This window comes from Amblyraja radiata (genome assembly GCF_010909765.2).
Source record: "Amblyraja radiata isolate CabotCenter1 chromosome 42 unlocalized genomic scaffold, sAmbRad1.1.pri SUPER_42_unloc_2, whole genome shotgun sequence".
In the NCBI taxonomy this organism is placed as follows: Eukaryota; Metazoa; Chordata; class Chondrichthyes; order Rajiformes; family Rajidae; genus Amblyraja; species Amblyraja radiata.
In genome coordinates this window covers 2,825,884-2,841,989 of record NW_022630088.1, presented here as the reverse complement: position 1 = coordinate 2,841,989, position 16,106 = coordinate 2,825,884, and positions in this window count along the sequence as shown.

Genomic DNA, 16,106 nt, shown 5'->3' with positions numbered 1-16,106 from the left:
GGCCTTTTTCACTGTAGAGTCGATGGTAGCTGTAGATGGTTTATGCATGCAACCTATAATGTAGCTACCTCATCGCCATTTACCACGCCCCATCATATTAGTATAACTGTGGTATCCTCCCTTTGTTCCTCCCACTAGGTCCCAGTACGCCTGAAGGCTGGACGCAGTCAGTGCTGGGACGTGTGTGCCATGTGCTATATTAAACTCCTAGTAAAGGTTACAGTGTGTCAGCTATCACCTTTACATGGTGTCAGAAAGTTAAACTCGCGTTTCCCGTTTACCGGTTTTATTTTATTTGTCCCCGTTAGTGCCCAGTGTTGGGCTTCCTTTGACATGGCATCCTCATGCCGAAAGCCATCTCCCCTTGTCTTCGACGCTGACATTGCGGAGCGATGGTCGACTTTTGTGATGGACTACACTCACTACGTCAATATCGCGCACCGGAACGACCCAGCCGCGGTCAAAGCCTCACTCCTGCTCAACCTGGCCGGTCCCGACGCAATGAAGAGAGCTCAAGCCTTTGTCTACGAACCAGCAGTCCTGGATGACAACGACCAGCCGGTCGAGCCAGCTGAATCGGCCGACGACCCGGTATGTCTTTTGCGCAAGTTCGCGGAGATATGCGACCTGCCCTCCAACCGTATACTGGAGCGGGCCAGGTTCTTCTCACGCAAGAAACAGCCGGATGAACCTGTTGAGTGTTTCATCGCTGACCTGCGCCACCTTGCCCAGCGGTGCCGGTTTGAGACCATGCGCGACCAGCTGACCAGGGACATTCTCGTCACTGGCATGATTGACCAGAAACTGCGTGCCGACCTACTGCAACGGCCTGACCTAACCCTGACTCAGGCAATGCATGCGTGCCGCATTGCCGAAGTGGTCACCCCTCCGCATGGGCAGAGGGGATCTGACAGCCGAGCCATAAATCTGACTGGTGTTGCTGGACAACGACGTATGCAGGACAACTTTCGCCCTCCACCGCGGCCCGTTCGTACATCCCGGGTCCCGCGATCTCAAAAGTGTCCAAACTGCAATTATGTGCACTCCACGGAGTCACAGTGCCCAGCCCTCGAGATGACCTGCAATTTCTGCAGGAGAATGAACCATTTTGCAGCTGCCTGTCGGTCCCGTGGGAAAGTTCCCTCAGCTCCTAGACAACTCCTAAACAACCTTCTGCAAGTTGATAGCGAGATGGATTCTCAGTCCTCTGTTGACACTGCCCCCAGCTCTGAGAACAGCTATTCCACGAGAGACGTAAGTGTTTACACTCTCCTCCACAGCCGATCTCGCCTCCCCGATCCTTCTGTGAACATAACTGTAAACAATAAGTCCTTCTCTGCTAAGCTGGACACGGGGGCGAAAGTGAACGTAATGTCAACAAAGCTGTTCCACAGGATAAGGAATAATGAGCTGCTGACTGCAGATCGCTCTGTTTTGCGTGCCTATGGGGGAGAGGAACTGACACCTGTGGGGAGGGCGACCTTCCACTGCGTGCTGCAGAAATCTTCCCAGGACCTGTCTTTCTTTATTCTGGACTGCGACTGTGTAACGTTGCTGAGCAACTAGGCCTGCCAGGATATTGGGCTGGTGTCTTTTGACCGTACGGTCCACGAGGTGCGAGCTGTGATGGATCCACTATCCGAGTACCCGGACCTGTTTGACGACAAGTTGGGGCAGCTGCCGTTGGTGTACAAAATCGTGACTGACCCATCTGTGGTGCCTGTGATCCGTCCACCCCATAGAGTGTCGTTCGCCATGAAGGACAAGGTGGAGAGCTTGCTGAAAGACATGGTCAACATGGGAGTGCTGGAGGCTGTCGGCGATCCAACCGAATGGGTCTCCACCATGGTCGCCACGATGAAGAAAGGAAAAAATGAAATACGGGTATGCATCAACCCCAAGGACTTGAATCTGGCGATTAAACGGCCCCACTACCCCATGAGGACTGTCGAAGATGTTGCCGCCCAGGTTGGACAAGCCACAGTGTTCTCCGTCCTCGATGCCAGAAGTTCGTTTTGGCAGATACCCCTGGACAAACGCTCCACGGACCTGACCACGTTCAGCACGCCCTTCGGCAGGTTTAAGTTTTTGCGGATGCCGTTCGGCATCAACTCCGCCAGCGAGGTATTTCAGCGCTCAATGGAACAGTTGTTTGCAGGTCTGCCCTGCGCGATCATTGTGGACGACATTCTGGTCTATGGGAGGGATGTGGCCGAACATGACCGCAACCTCCGACGGATTCTGGACCGTGCTCGGCAGATAAATTTGAAGCTTAATCGGTCAAAATGCAAGTTCCGGGTGCCTGAGGTCACATATGTTGGCCACATTTTCACGGCCCAAGGGTTGAAGCCGGACCCGCAAAAGACCAGCGCCATCTCAGAGCTGCCCGCCCCGACAGACGTTGTCAGTCTACAGCGTTTCCTGGGTATGGTGAACTACCTGGGAAAGTTTATCCCCGACCTCAGCGAGTTGAGCGCACCCCTGAGACAACTCACTAAAAAGGACATTGCCTGGGCATGGTTTCCACACCACCAGCAGGCGTTTGACCTGCTAAAGACGAGGCTGGTCAGCACACCTACTCTGAAGTTCTTTGATCTACTGCGTCCGATCGTGGTCACTTGCGACGCTTCTCGGTTTGGACTGGGTGCTGCCTGCCTGCAACCCCACGCTGGTGACTCGCTGCTGCCCATCTCTTATGCCTCCAGGACCATGACGGACACAGAGCAGCGCTATGCGCAGATAGAGAAGGAGCTGCTGGCGGTGGTTTTCGCGTGTTCGAAGTTTAAGGACTTCCTATTTGGCACCAGGTTCACCGTGGAGACGGATCACCAGCCACTGGTGACGATACTGAACAAGCCCATACACTGCGCTCCAGCCAGGCTACAGCGGATGATGCTGCAGCTACAGCGCTTTGACTTTAAAATCATATATAAGAGGGGCACCGAGATGCATGTGGCTGATGCGCTGTCCCGGGCCCCCCGGACCTCCTGCGACCAGCACCCCTTCGAGCAGGCAGACCTACAGGTACTGAACGTTAACTTCGTCCCTTCTAAGCAACTACAGTGCTTGGTTGAACATACCGCTAACGACCCCGACCTGCAACAGCTTGCTGCTGTCATCAAGCGCGGGTGGCCCACCAAACGGACTTCGTTGCCTGCCAGCGTCCACCCCTGTTTTTTGGTCCGCGACGAGTTGGTCCTCCGGGATGGCATTATTATCAAGGGACACAAAGTGGTCGTCCCTGCCTCGCTGCATGGTTTGTACTTCGACGCCGCCCACATGGGGCATCCCGGGGCAGATGCCACTATCTCGCATGCCCAGGTACAGTACTACTGGCCGGGCATGGCAAAGTACATCAAGGCCAGGGTGGATTCCTGTCCGGACTGTAACTCTCTTGCCCCGCATCAGCAAAGACAGCCGCTTTTACAACAGCCTGTCCCTGACATGCCCTGGTCTTCACTGGCTGCGATATTTTCGACTGGCGTGGGAAGCAGTACCTTGTGCTAGTGGACTCTTACTCAAATTGGTTCGAGGTGGACCTCCTCCCCGCCATCACCTCCGAGATGGTGATCAGCAAACTACGACGTCACTTTGCCACGTTTGGTTCCCCTGTTCGGCTGCAGACAGACAACGGCCGCCAGTTTACTAGCGCCGAATTTCGAGCATTTGCTGCAAAGTGGAACTTTAATCATTTCACCAGCAGCCCGGAGTACCCGCAGAGCAATGGACTAGCTGAACGGGCGGTCCGCAGCGCCAAGCACTTGCTTGAACAATCCCGCCTCTCCAACGGGGATTTCTATCAGGGTCTCCTAAACCTTCGGAACATTTCCAGAGACAGTACTATGCGATCCCCTGCCCAGCGACTCATGTCCCGAGTTATTCGCCCTTCGATGCCTATCGCACAGCAGTCCCTGATGCCCAAAGTCCTGCAGCCTGCTGATGTCCAGCAACGAATTGCCCAGAAGCACGAAATCCAGCGCCGCTCGCACGACAAATCCTGCCGCCCCCTATCGCCACTGCTGCCTGGACAGGTCGTCCGTTTGCAGACGCCCACCGGCTATTCCCGACTAGCCACCATCGTCGGGTTCGACAGCGCGCCACGGTCCTACCTGGTGGATTTCGAGGGGACTGTATACCGACGCAGCCGCCAGCACCTGTTGGCGGTCAACGAGCCCAAACCACCTCCTGCGATTCCGTATACCCCCCCCCCCCCCCCCCCCCCCCCCCTCCCATCGCGTGTCGAGCCTTCCTCAACTAACTTACCCTCTGCTCCCTGCATGCCCCGGTCGGTCCGTTTGCCTCGGGTACCTCCCCCTGCTCTTCCCGGTGTTGCTCCCCAGGCTCTGTTGTCCCCTGCAAGGTCTTCTCTTTCTCCAACTTCTGCTCATTCTACCCCTTCTGTTTCACCTGGCTCACCTGTGCCTCTCCGTTCCCCCTCCAAGCTGGGTTCTCCACCCACCTTCTCTCCCCCTCCTGTTTCTGTTCCTGTCCCTCCTCCTCTTCTTTCGGGTGGGGAGGGTGAGGGTGCTGTGCGCACTCGCTCGGGTCGGATTGTAAAACCTCCGGCTCGATACGGAGAGTTTGCTTAGCTTTGCAGGCACTGTATAACCAACCTGCCGTTGCTGTAACTTGTTTAAATTGTAAGGGGAAGGATGTAGATGGTTTATGCATGCAACCTCTAATGTAGCTACCTCATCACCACTAACCACGCCCCATCATATTAGTATAACTGTGGTATCCTCCCTTTGTTCCTCCCATTAGGTCCCAGTACGCCTGAAGGCTGGATGCAGTCAGTGCTGGGACGTGTGTGCCATGTGCTGTATTAAACTCCTAGTAAAGGTTACAGTGTGTCAGCTATCACTCCTTTACAGTAGCCTCCCATTTATCTATCCAACAATGATCTATTCTACATTTTCATTGAACTCCATTCCCTTTGTCCGGTTTCACTCCTTACACTTCCTTATCTGTGGACATCCCATCAGATTGAAGAAGGGTCTCGACCCTGAAACATCACATATACCTTCTCTCCGCAGACGCCACCTGACCCGTTGAGTGGCTCCAGCACTGTGACCTGACTGACGTTACGGTGCAGGGTGGGACGATGTGTGGTCAGCTCGATGCGGTTCCTGGATGCTCGTCGTGACCCCCCCCCCCCCCCATCAACCCCTGCCCCCCTCACCCCACCCGCCCCTTACTCCCCCTTCTGCCCCCACCGCCCTGACTCCCACATCCTCTCCCGCTCCCCTTCAAGCACTAGTAATATTCATGCATTAGTAATGTCCTGTTTGCCAGCTTGTTGACCTTCTGTGTTCCCCTCCTGCAGGGTTTAGGATCCGTTGCTGTGGACAGAGAGACGGGAACGTGAGCGGCCATTGAGGGCGGCCAGGGTGCCGGTGAGCCCCCCCCCCCCCCCCCCCCCACCCCCCCCCCCCCCCCCCCCCTCTGCTCAGTGTGCGGGTTGTGCATCGAGGGGCTGAGCTTCGGTGTAGGACCACATGACGGGACACACCAAGGAGAAGCATGATGAGTGCGACATGTGTGGCAAGGCCTGGCATGTGTGGCGAGCCAACTGGAGATCCACCGGTGGGTGCACACGGGAGAATGCCCCTTCGACTGCTTGGAGTGCGGCAAGAGCTTCACCCGCTACGATAGACTGCTGTGGAACAACCGTGAGCACTCCGGCGAGAGGCCCTTCGGCTGCTCCGACTGCGGCAAGAGCTTCAAGACGACGCATGAGCTGAAGATGCAGTGGCGAGTACACACGGGAGAGAAGCTCTTCGGCTGCTCCACCTGTGGCAAGAGTTGTGCCTGGTTGTGGGGGCGGCGGGTGCACAGCAGTGAGTGGCCCTTCATCTGCTCCGGCTGCGGCAAAGGCTTCGTCGTCGTCGGACCTGTTGATGCACAGGCAGGTCACGGACCAGCCGGTCTGCGCCCGCAATCACCACGATGCCCGTGGCCAGGGGTCCGAGTCTATCACCTCCCCCACAACGGCCACCAGCTTGGCACTGGCCATGGCACCCAGATCCGGCCTGCTGGACGGCAGCCTTTGTGTGGGAGGTGATGGGCCGGTACTTCTCTCTGGTGAGGGCGTGGGTGGAGGCGGCTGTCCCTGGCAACACCGCGGACCCTCGGCAAGGACGGCAGCGGACTGGCACATCACCTCGCCACTCTCCTCCACCATCCTCAATCAGCTGAAGGTCGTGCTGGCATCCATACATATTAATTTCAAAATCCACGGAGAAATCTCATGCCTATCACATCCGAACTGTACTTATCAGCCATCACCTGCTACAAACCCAGCTACCTTTGTACCACTGCCAGAAAAAGAATGCGACAATTGATTGTCTGTTGCTTGTAGAAGCCGCTGCCACTCCCCGGCTGCATGACTTTAGGCAGTTATGGAAAAATAGATGATTCATCACACGAACAGGAAAGACTATTAGGCGTGATAAACTGATCTTAAATTTATTAGGATCCTAAAATATCGACATATTCCTTATCAACTATCTTTGTAGTGTAAAATACATGAATATGCTAACATTGTGTGGGATGAGAGAGAAAACAATGGTGAAGTGAGGTATCTAGATGGGCATCAAAACAGGAGGAAGGTAGAAGTTGGAGTTAGTAATCCAACGAACAACTTCCACACAGAACACACTGAACTCGCTGCTGGAAGTAAACCAGCTTCCTTATCAGATTAGAATGTTGGGGTTGTGCCCATATTCCTTCGCATGCACAAGGAGGTGTCTCTTTGCTTGCTCCAACCAAATTTATAATCGGACCTGTATGGCTCCATTTTTGCAACTGATTAATGAGACAAAATATTAATATCCTTTCTTACTCTAAGCGTTGATCAACAAGGAGGAAACTGTGGAAGAAAAATTAATATCCTTCCTTATTTAATTTTGATTGGAATTGAACAAGGTAACGAAAGGTTGTATTGGATGGGACAATTGGCAGCGCTCGCTTGACCAGCTGCAGAAGAGGTTGTGGGAATCGACAAAGTAAGATTAGACATATTACCTCTTGTCTGGGAATGTGTGAACGGTGGATGGTAAATGTAAACATGAAATAGCAGAGCAGATAACGAAGCTTGTTTACTCTTCTGTGAGGAGTTACAGCGGACCCCCCGCGCCCCCGACCATTAGTAGCGTAGATAAGTTGCAATAAATGGGAGGCTTATGATTGGATGGCCCAGAACTTCCTCCAACTTAACGAGAGTAAGTCTTAGGTCATCCATCTCGGCCCCTCGGACTCAAATCAAAATAATAGCAGGCAGCCTTGGAAGCCTTACCCCACTACTCAAACCTCACGTCAAAAACCTTGGCGTGATATTTGACTCAGCACTGAAATTTGACAAACAAGTCAATGACATGGTAAAAGCTAGCTTCTTTCAACTTCGGACGATAGCTAAAATAAAAAAATTCCTCCAGTTTGATGACCTGGAAAAGATAATCCACACATTCATCTCCTCCCGCCTAAATCACTGCAACTACCTTTCCACTGGCATCAGACAATCTTTTCTGTCCCACCTGCAACTGGTCCAAAACGCCGCGAGACTCCTGACGGGCACCCGAAAAAGGGACCACATCACCCCGATCCTGGCCTCTCTCCACTGGCTCCCTGTGCGGTTCCGTATAAACTTCAATATTCTCCTCCATGTCTACAAAGCCCTCAATGGGCTTGCCCCCACCTACATAAAAAGTCTTCTCACCCACCACTCCACCTCCAGGCCCCTCAGATCGGCCGACTTGGGGTTGCTGAATATCCCGCGGTCCAGGCATAAGCTCAGGGGCGACCGCGCCTTTGCGGTTGCAGCCCCTAGACTGTGGAACAGCATCCCCTTCCCCATCAGAACTGCCCCCTCCATCGACTCTTTTAAGTCAAGACTAAAGACTTATCTATACTCCCAAGCCTTTCCCGACGTCCTCTGAGTGAGGGCTACATGTATATATGTATGTAGTTTGTTGTGCTATTCTTATAACAAATGTAAGGCACTTTGGCCAACGAAAGTTGTTTTTTAAATGTGCTATATAAATAAATGTGACTTGACTTGTGACTATGATTGGCTTGGAATTGGGATGGTGGTGTGATGATAGGATAATGTCTAGATTCCCTTGTATTGTGTTTAACTTGTATTAACCATCTGTCTGACGTATTAATCATTCTCCCACACACCCCTCCTCCACACACACACCCTTCACCCAATCCCCCGCACCTCCGACATCCTCCCAACCACTCTCCACCACGCCTCCCTCCGAGATCCCCATCTTCCACTGTAATGTTTGAGACCAGGTAAGGTCCTGTGAAACACGGCCGCCGCCGAGTAAGATGTTTAATCTGCTATGACTGTTATTTATCTTGAAGGTCACTTGACCTTAGTCACGAGGCTCAGGTACTCGAGGCTTTTTTTCTTCCACGGAAAGAGGCATTTATTTAATTGGAATACAACTTGGCTCCAGCAGGTTGACGAGCAAAAGTCCTTGTTCACCGCAGCTGGAGTCTTGCCGACTTCCAAGGGCGGACTGCAAGCTCACAACGTTCGGAGTTGAGGGGGAATGGCCGGGGGATGGGAAGCGGTGACTCCGGATTAATCCTGACGCCTTTCGCAAGCGAGAAGACAGAGGAATGATGAAGAGATGGCCCACGATGAGGGATGTCTCCTTAATTTGGAGAATTCAATGTTCATGTCATTGGGCTGTAAGCTATGAGGTGCTGTTTCTCCAGTTTGTGTGTCACCTCACTCTGGCAATGGAGGAGGCCCAGGACAGAAAGATCAGTGTGGGAATGGGAAGGGGTTAAAATGTTTGGCAACCGGGAGATCCAGCAGGCCTTGGCGGACGGAGCGCAAGTATAGGGTGAAATGCACGCCTAGTCAAGATACAAGGAATAGCAGATGCTGGTTTACAAAAAGAGACACAGTCTCCTGGAGTAACTTGCACCTCTGGAGAGCATGGACAGGCAACATTCTAGGTCAGGACCCTTCTTCAGACTGCTTGGTGTGAGGGATGGAGAAAGTTGGAAGGGAGAGGTGGGAGTGCTCGCCATAGATGGCCTTACCTCTACAGATGCAGCCTGACCCACTGAGTTCCTCCACTGCTTTAGAGGGAACGAACAGACAACGTATTGAGTCAGGACCCTTCTTCAGACTGATTGGAGAGGGTGGGGGGAGGAAGCTGGTAAAGAGAGATGGGGTGGACAAATCCTGGCAAGTGATAGGTGGACACAAAATGCTGGAGTAACTCAGCGGGATAGGCAGCAACTCTAGAGAGAAGGAATGGGTGATGTTTCAGGTGGAGACCCTTCTTCGGAAGTGATTGTTGGATATAGGTGAGGGAGGCACAAGAAACTGCAGATGCTGGAATCTTGCATGGAACACAATTTAGTTAGATGCACAGAATCTAGAGTGGGGGAATTGAGTAGCGATGTTACAATATCTACCTACAGCGGCGCTGCAGTTCTGCCACTGGCCGTGTGCACGACTTTGGCGCCTTTGAGGGGGGGGGGGGGGAGGGATTAAAATGCCGTTTTCTCCTACCTGTCTGAGTCGAACTTCCTCAGGTTGTTAAGATGCTGAAGAATAATCGATCCGACTTCCGTTCTCGGAAGTTTTTTGTTTAAATCGCGGGACAATTTAATCCCTGGGGTAAAATAAAAAGCTACTTCTAACGCCATCAACGCCTACAACGGGACGGATCTCACCTAGGGGACAAAACACGGGGCAAGTCGTCTATTTTACATATACTTGTTTCTTAGGATGACTTTAATCAAAATGTCCTTGGCTATAATGTGATTTTGGCCCCATATGAACCGGCAGTGCTTTTCCTGCCGATATGGGGTTCAATTTCACTGCACCGCAACGTTCCAATCGATCGCGTTCCACAAAAACCGACTCCTAAGATGATTTTACTTCGGAGTCAGTTTAAATTATAGCAGGTAAGTTTTTTACTCTGCAGTCGTTTGGCGGGTTCAGAAAATATTTGTATTTTCCGGAGTGGACGCAGCATGTCAAAAGTGAAGAGACATGCGGTCTGTGGGGAAGTCGGCTACCGAAGACCGCGGTAATCCAGGTAGCGGGCGACTGTCTGTTTCACCGACATTGCCGCCGGCAGCAGAGCCGGCAGGAGCAGACCTGGTCCTGAGCAAAGCACCGTGGCGGTCCCTGGCGGGACGCAAGGCCACACACAAGTCTGCAAGACCAATAGACTCAGATGAGTCGGAAGAGGAGGGATTCCCTCCGTTATCGGGAAGCGTCCGTGGGTGACTTACCCATATGGAGCAACTTATGGAGAAGTTGCTCCAGAATGATCTGTTCCATAGGAGGGAGCAGTATCAGCACGGGTCTCCTCCACAGCAGGCCGTGCCAGAAGCCTCATACATGGGGTAGCAAAATGTCTTTCCCAGAGAAGGGGGAAGTACATAGGGGCAACATTATCCTGACTCTGAATACGAGAGCACAGTGGGGGAGCATTCCCAGGGGCGCGGAGTAGAAGTGTCGTTACAATCATCCAGGTTTGCGATAACCACACCATTGGGTGCACCCCTGGACGAAGACCTGGCCAGTAATACAAATTGCTTGGCAGCTCACCAGTTGAAAGACCTGGCTATGGAGGAGACCATGAACAGGTACCCCCCTCCTGTAAACTGTGCCTCCCTCAATGTACAAGCTGTGAACCACACCATCTGGGGACAGATTGGACCAGGAGTCTGGACACAGGAGATAAAACTCCAGAAAGTCCTCAAACTAGTGGCGTCTGGCATTACATCGTTTGCAAGAGGAGTAGATGGAGGGCTACTGAGCGACAGAGAACAAGATACCATGGCATTGTAATGCCCATTTTGAAATCAATTGCCTGCGTAAAAACACAATCAGACCGGCAATAAATTCAAGGTTTGCTGTGCTATGCAAAGCCAGCAACGTCCAGCCAACCAACTTCCTATTTGGCGAAGATCTGCCAAAGCAGGTACGGGATCTGGACGATGAGGCAAAGACCATCCGCCTCATGACTAAAGGCCAGACCACACAAAAGGGTTCATCACAACGGATGCACCCTTATAGCTCCAGGCGATATACACCGGGGGGGGGGCCGGCACTGGCGGAAGACCTACACAAGAGGCATCAAGGTCTTTTTTAGGGGTAGGCCCCAGCCGGCCCACAGCGAGAATGCACAAAGGAAAACCACAAGCTCAACCCTCCAAACCTCGCGAGCGGAAACCACCGCCACACCACCAGTAACATCGGAGGTAAGTCAACCTAGTTCCTTGGGGAACACTTTAGACATGCCTCATGTGCCAGTGGGGGGAAGGTTGAAATATTTATTGAATGAATGGTGTTGGGTCACAACGGATCCGTTTATACTGCACAGTATACAAGGGTTCAAAATTGAGTTCATTTTGGATTCATTACCACCCACACAACGTGCACCAAATCGCACATATGTTTTCTCACAAGAAAGTTTGGATATACAAGCAGAAATCCAAACTCTATCTGACAAAAACGTAATTGAGAGGTCAAATTCGGAACCTCACCAATTTGTATCCAATATATTCTCAAAAGAGAAAAAAGATGGAGGGTGCCGCATCATCCTAGATCTTACAGAACTCAATACATATGCTCCTCTATGATCTTTGGGTAGGAGAGTGCTGGGGCTGGAGGTTAATGCACGTTTAGTGTAATTTCTAGTCCAAGAAAGCAGCACACCTCTAGATGGATATCTCGGGAAGGGAAAGAGCTCCGGAAACATTAGGACAATCCACATGCCCACCGTCTCTCTCTCTCTCCCCAACGCTCCGTGTCCGCGCTCCCCATCCCGGGCCTCGTCTGGAGCCACCGCCCCGGTCCGGCATGCGCGCCAAAGTCACTGTGGGCAAAGAATATAGATCCAGGATCTTTGACTGTGGGACAGAGTGGTTTCTGGCGCGCGGGGATTGCGGGTAATGAGGTGGCTCTTTGTTCTGCATCATATGACAGTAGTAGACCCTTCGGCCCGCAATGTATGCACCGAACAGGATGTCAGGTTAGACTGTAGAAAAAATGAACGGCAATTTTACACACAAAAAAGGGCACCAACTGGTGGAGTAACTCAGCGGGTCAGTTTAGTGTAATTTACTTTATAGGGAGGTTTAACGACAGTCGGGTCACGGCCCATGACCTGTACTGTTGCTACGCTACTCCAAATGGAGTACACGCGATGTCAAGTCAAGTCACATTTATTTATATAGCACATTTAAAAAAACAACTCTCGTTGGCCAAAGTGCTTTACATTTGTTATAAGAATGGTATAAACAAACAAACTACATACATATATACATATAACACTCGCTCAGTGGACGTCAGGAACGGCTTGGGAGTATAGATACGATTTTAGTCTTGACTTAAAGGAGTCGATGGAGGGGGCAGTTCTGATGGGAAAGGGGATGCTGTTCCACAGTCTAGGAGCTGCAACCGTAAAGGCGCGGTCGCCCCTAAGCTTATGCCTAGACCGCGGAATATTCAGCAGCCCCAAGTCGGCCGATCTGAGGGACCTGGAGGTGGAGTGGTGGGTGAGAAGACTTTTAATGTAGGAGGGGGCAAGCCCATTGAGGGCTTTGTAGACAAAGAGGAGGGTCTTGAAATGTATACGGAACCGCACAGGGTGCCAGTGGTGAGAGGCCAGGATTGGGGTGATGTGGTCCCTTTTTCGGGTGCCCGTCAGGAGTCTCGCTGCGGCGTTTTGGACCAGTTGCAGGCGGGACAGGGAAGATTGGCTGATGCCAGTGTAAAGAGAGTTGCAGGTACTGCAGGTAGGCACTTACCATTGTTTCCAACGTAGCGGGCCCGTTAAAACCCGCCGAAAATGTCAATTTATGCGCTGCAAATAATTATGGAAATCGGGATGAGCGTGTGAGACATTTAGCCTACTTCAGAATTCCAAAAGTGCTTGTTGTTGTCCCTTCATTGGCCGTTTGCTCACTGCATTTCAACAACTAAGGCATTATTTGTGTTTTTTTCTTGATTTCTTTGGCATCTAAAAAGTTTCAGAAGTGATAAATCTGGCTGTAAATTTTTTAAATCGCCCATGGTTCTCAAATGGGTTTTTACATACATAATGAAAACGCATCTGAAGAAAAATTTACAGCCAGATTGATCACTTCTGAGACTTTTTAGATACCAAAGGAATCAAGAAAAAACACAAATAATGCCTTACTGTTGATGAAATGCAGTGAGCAAACGTGATAATTCCGATAGTTTCAATTCCGATATCTGCACAGCCAATGTTTACCAAGCACTTTAGCTGCTGTTGTCCCTTCAGCTCTCGCTTCTCTTTACCTTCATTTCGCTTCACGTTTGGAATTCTAAAGTTGGGTACATGTCTCTCACACTTACCCCGACTTACACAATTTTTTTCAGCGTAAAAATTCAACATTTTGGCGGTTTTCAACAGGTAAAAGAAAGTACGCGTTTCTTGCATTAATAACATATACTGGAAGTAACGGATGTCCTCCAGATGGATTGAGCAGCTCCGTGCGTCAAGCCCGATGAGCCAGTGACCTTACGTGCAACTCCGCTATTGACCGATTGTAATGTGTGATTGCAGATTCCGTCTTGTGACCAGCACACAAATAGTCGCATGGGTTGGGCACCATCTTGGTATTTAAGTTTCAGGCAGCGTCTCTGAAGAACATGGATAGGTGACGTTTTGGGTTAAGATCCTCACAGACTAAGACTGACGCGAAACTTCACCTATCCAGGTTTTTCCAGAGATGCTGCCTGGCCCCCTGTGTTACTCCACCACATCATGTCTTCTTAGGACGCCAGGTTAAACATATTTCCTCTGCCCAATGTGATCCATATCCTTCCATTTCCTGCATATCCACATGCCGATCTAAAAGTCTCTTAAGTACCTGTATTGTATCTGTTGAGTCTGAAGAAGGGTCCCAACCTGAAAACTCACCTATCCATGTTCTCTAGAGATGTTGCCTGATACGCTGAGTTATTCTAGCACTTTGTGTCCTTCTTTGTAAACCACCATTCACAGTTTCTTGTTTCTACTGTTGTATCTGCATCCGCTACCGCATTCCAGGCACCCAGCACTCGCTGTGTAAAAAAAACAAAAAACGCCCCATACATCTCCTTCAAACATTGCCCTTCTCATCTTCAAACTATACCCTCTAGACTTTGAAATTTCTCCCCTGTGGAAAAGGTTATTAAGATATTGAGCAAATTGTGACAGGGAGTTTGTGAAGTTGGTTTACATCAGCCATGTGAAAATAGACTAGAGAGCTAAGGTATGATTTGAGATCACATTTCCTTTGTCTTGTGTTCGATAAATCACCAGATTCAGGCAACTGAGTTTGTATAGCAAGGTATTTTATTACACTACCAAATAAGGCACATAGACTTGCGCATCCGTGAACACACTTGCAAACCCTGAGTACACAGCAAAGCGTGCCCCCAGGTGGTGACCTGTGGTTGATCACCAGGCACCCTTCGTGACATAGTCCAAGGCCGGGGACTCTCCTGCTCTAGATTGGTGCCCAACACGATCTACTTTAGTGTTTCACGTCCATTCAGACCGTGCCATACCCCCTCCCATGACTAAATCACTAGCCTGTCCAATCAGGCCGTGCCACGCTTAGCTTGTTGTCCGCACTGTTTCAACAAAATCACATAATCCTGTGTTAAAGCCATTTCCTAGTTTGATCTTGAAAACTATAAATCAATCCTTTGAGTATTTAGAGAAACAGACCTTTCAGCCCACCTAGTCCACGCTGACCATCGATCACCCATGTTCAGGTTTTCTTGAGAATGGAGCATTGAATTCCAATGTCTCAGATCTCTGCAGAAATCTCTCATTTTCTGTTCTAAGATTCCTTAATCAGGGATAGACACTAGGTGCCAGTTGTAGGCCATTCAGCCCTTTGAGCCAGCACCACCATTCAATGTGATCATGGCTGATCATCCACAATTAGTACCCCGTTCCTGCCTTCTCCCAATATCCCCTGACTCTGCTATCTTTAAGAGCCCTATCTAGCTTTCTCTTGAAAGTATCCAGAGGACCGGCCTTCACCGCCCTCTGAGGCAGAGAATTCCAGACTCACAACTCTGTTTTGTAAAAAAGTGTTTCCCCATCTCCGTTCTAAATGGCTTACCTCTTATTCTTAAACCGTGGCCCCTGGTTCTGGACTCCCCCAACATCTGGAACATGTTTCCTGTGTCTAGCGTGTCCAAACCCTTAATAATCTTATAGAAACATAGAAAACAGGTGCAGGAGTAGGCCATTCGGCCCTTCGAGCCTGCACCGCCATTCAATATGATCATGGCTGATCATCCAACTCAGTACCCCGTACCTGCCTTCTCTCCATACCCCCTGATCCCTTTAGCCACAAGGGCCACATCTAATTCCCTCTTAAATATAGCCAATGAACTGGCCTCAACTACCTTCTGTGGCAGAGAGTTCCAGAGATTCGCCACTCTCTGTGTGAAAAATGTTTTTCTCGTCTCGGTCCGAAAGGATTTCCCCTCTATCCTTGAGCTGTGACCCCTTGTCCTGGACTTCCCCAACATCGGGAACAATCTTCCTGCATCTAGCCTGTCCAACTCCTTAAGAATTTTGTAAGTTTCTATAAGATCCCCCTTCAATCTCCTAAATTCTAGTGAGTACAAGCCAAGTCTATCCAGTCTTTCTTCATATGAAAGTCCTGACATCCCAGGAATCAGTCTGGTGAACCTTCTCTGCACTCCTTCTATGGCAATAATGTCCTTCCTCAGATTTGGAATCCAAAACTGTACGCAATACTCCAGGTGTGGTCTCACCAAGACCCTGTACAACTGCAGTAGAACCTCCCTGCTCCTATACTCAAATTATTTCGCTATGAATGCTAACAGACCATTCGCTTTCTTCACTGCCTGCTGCACCTGCATGCCTACTTTCAATGACTGGTGTACCATGACACCCAGGTCTCGTTGCATCTCCCCTTTTCCTAATCAGCAACCATGTATGTTTATATGTTATATGTTTCAATAAGATATCCTCTCATCCTTCTAAATTCCAGTGTATACAAGCCCAGCCGCTCCATTCTCTCAGTATATGACAGTCCCGCTATCCCGGGAATTATCCTTGTGA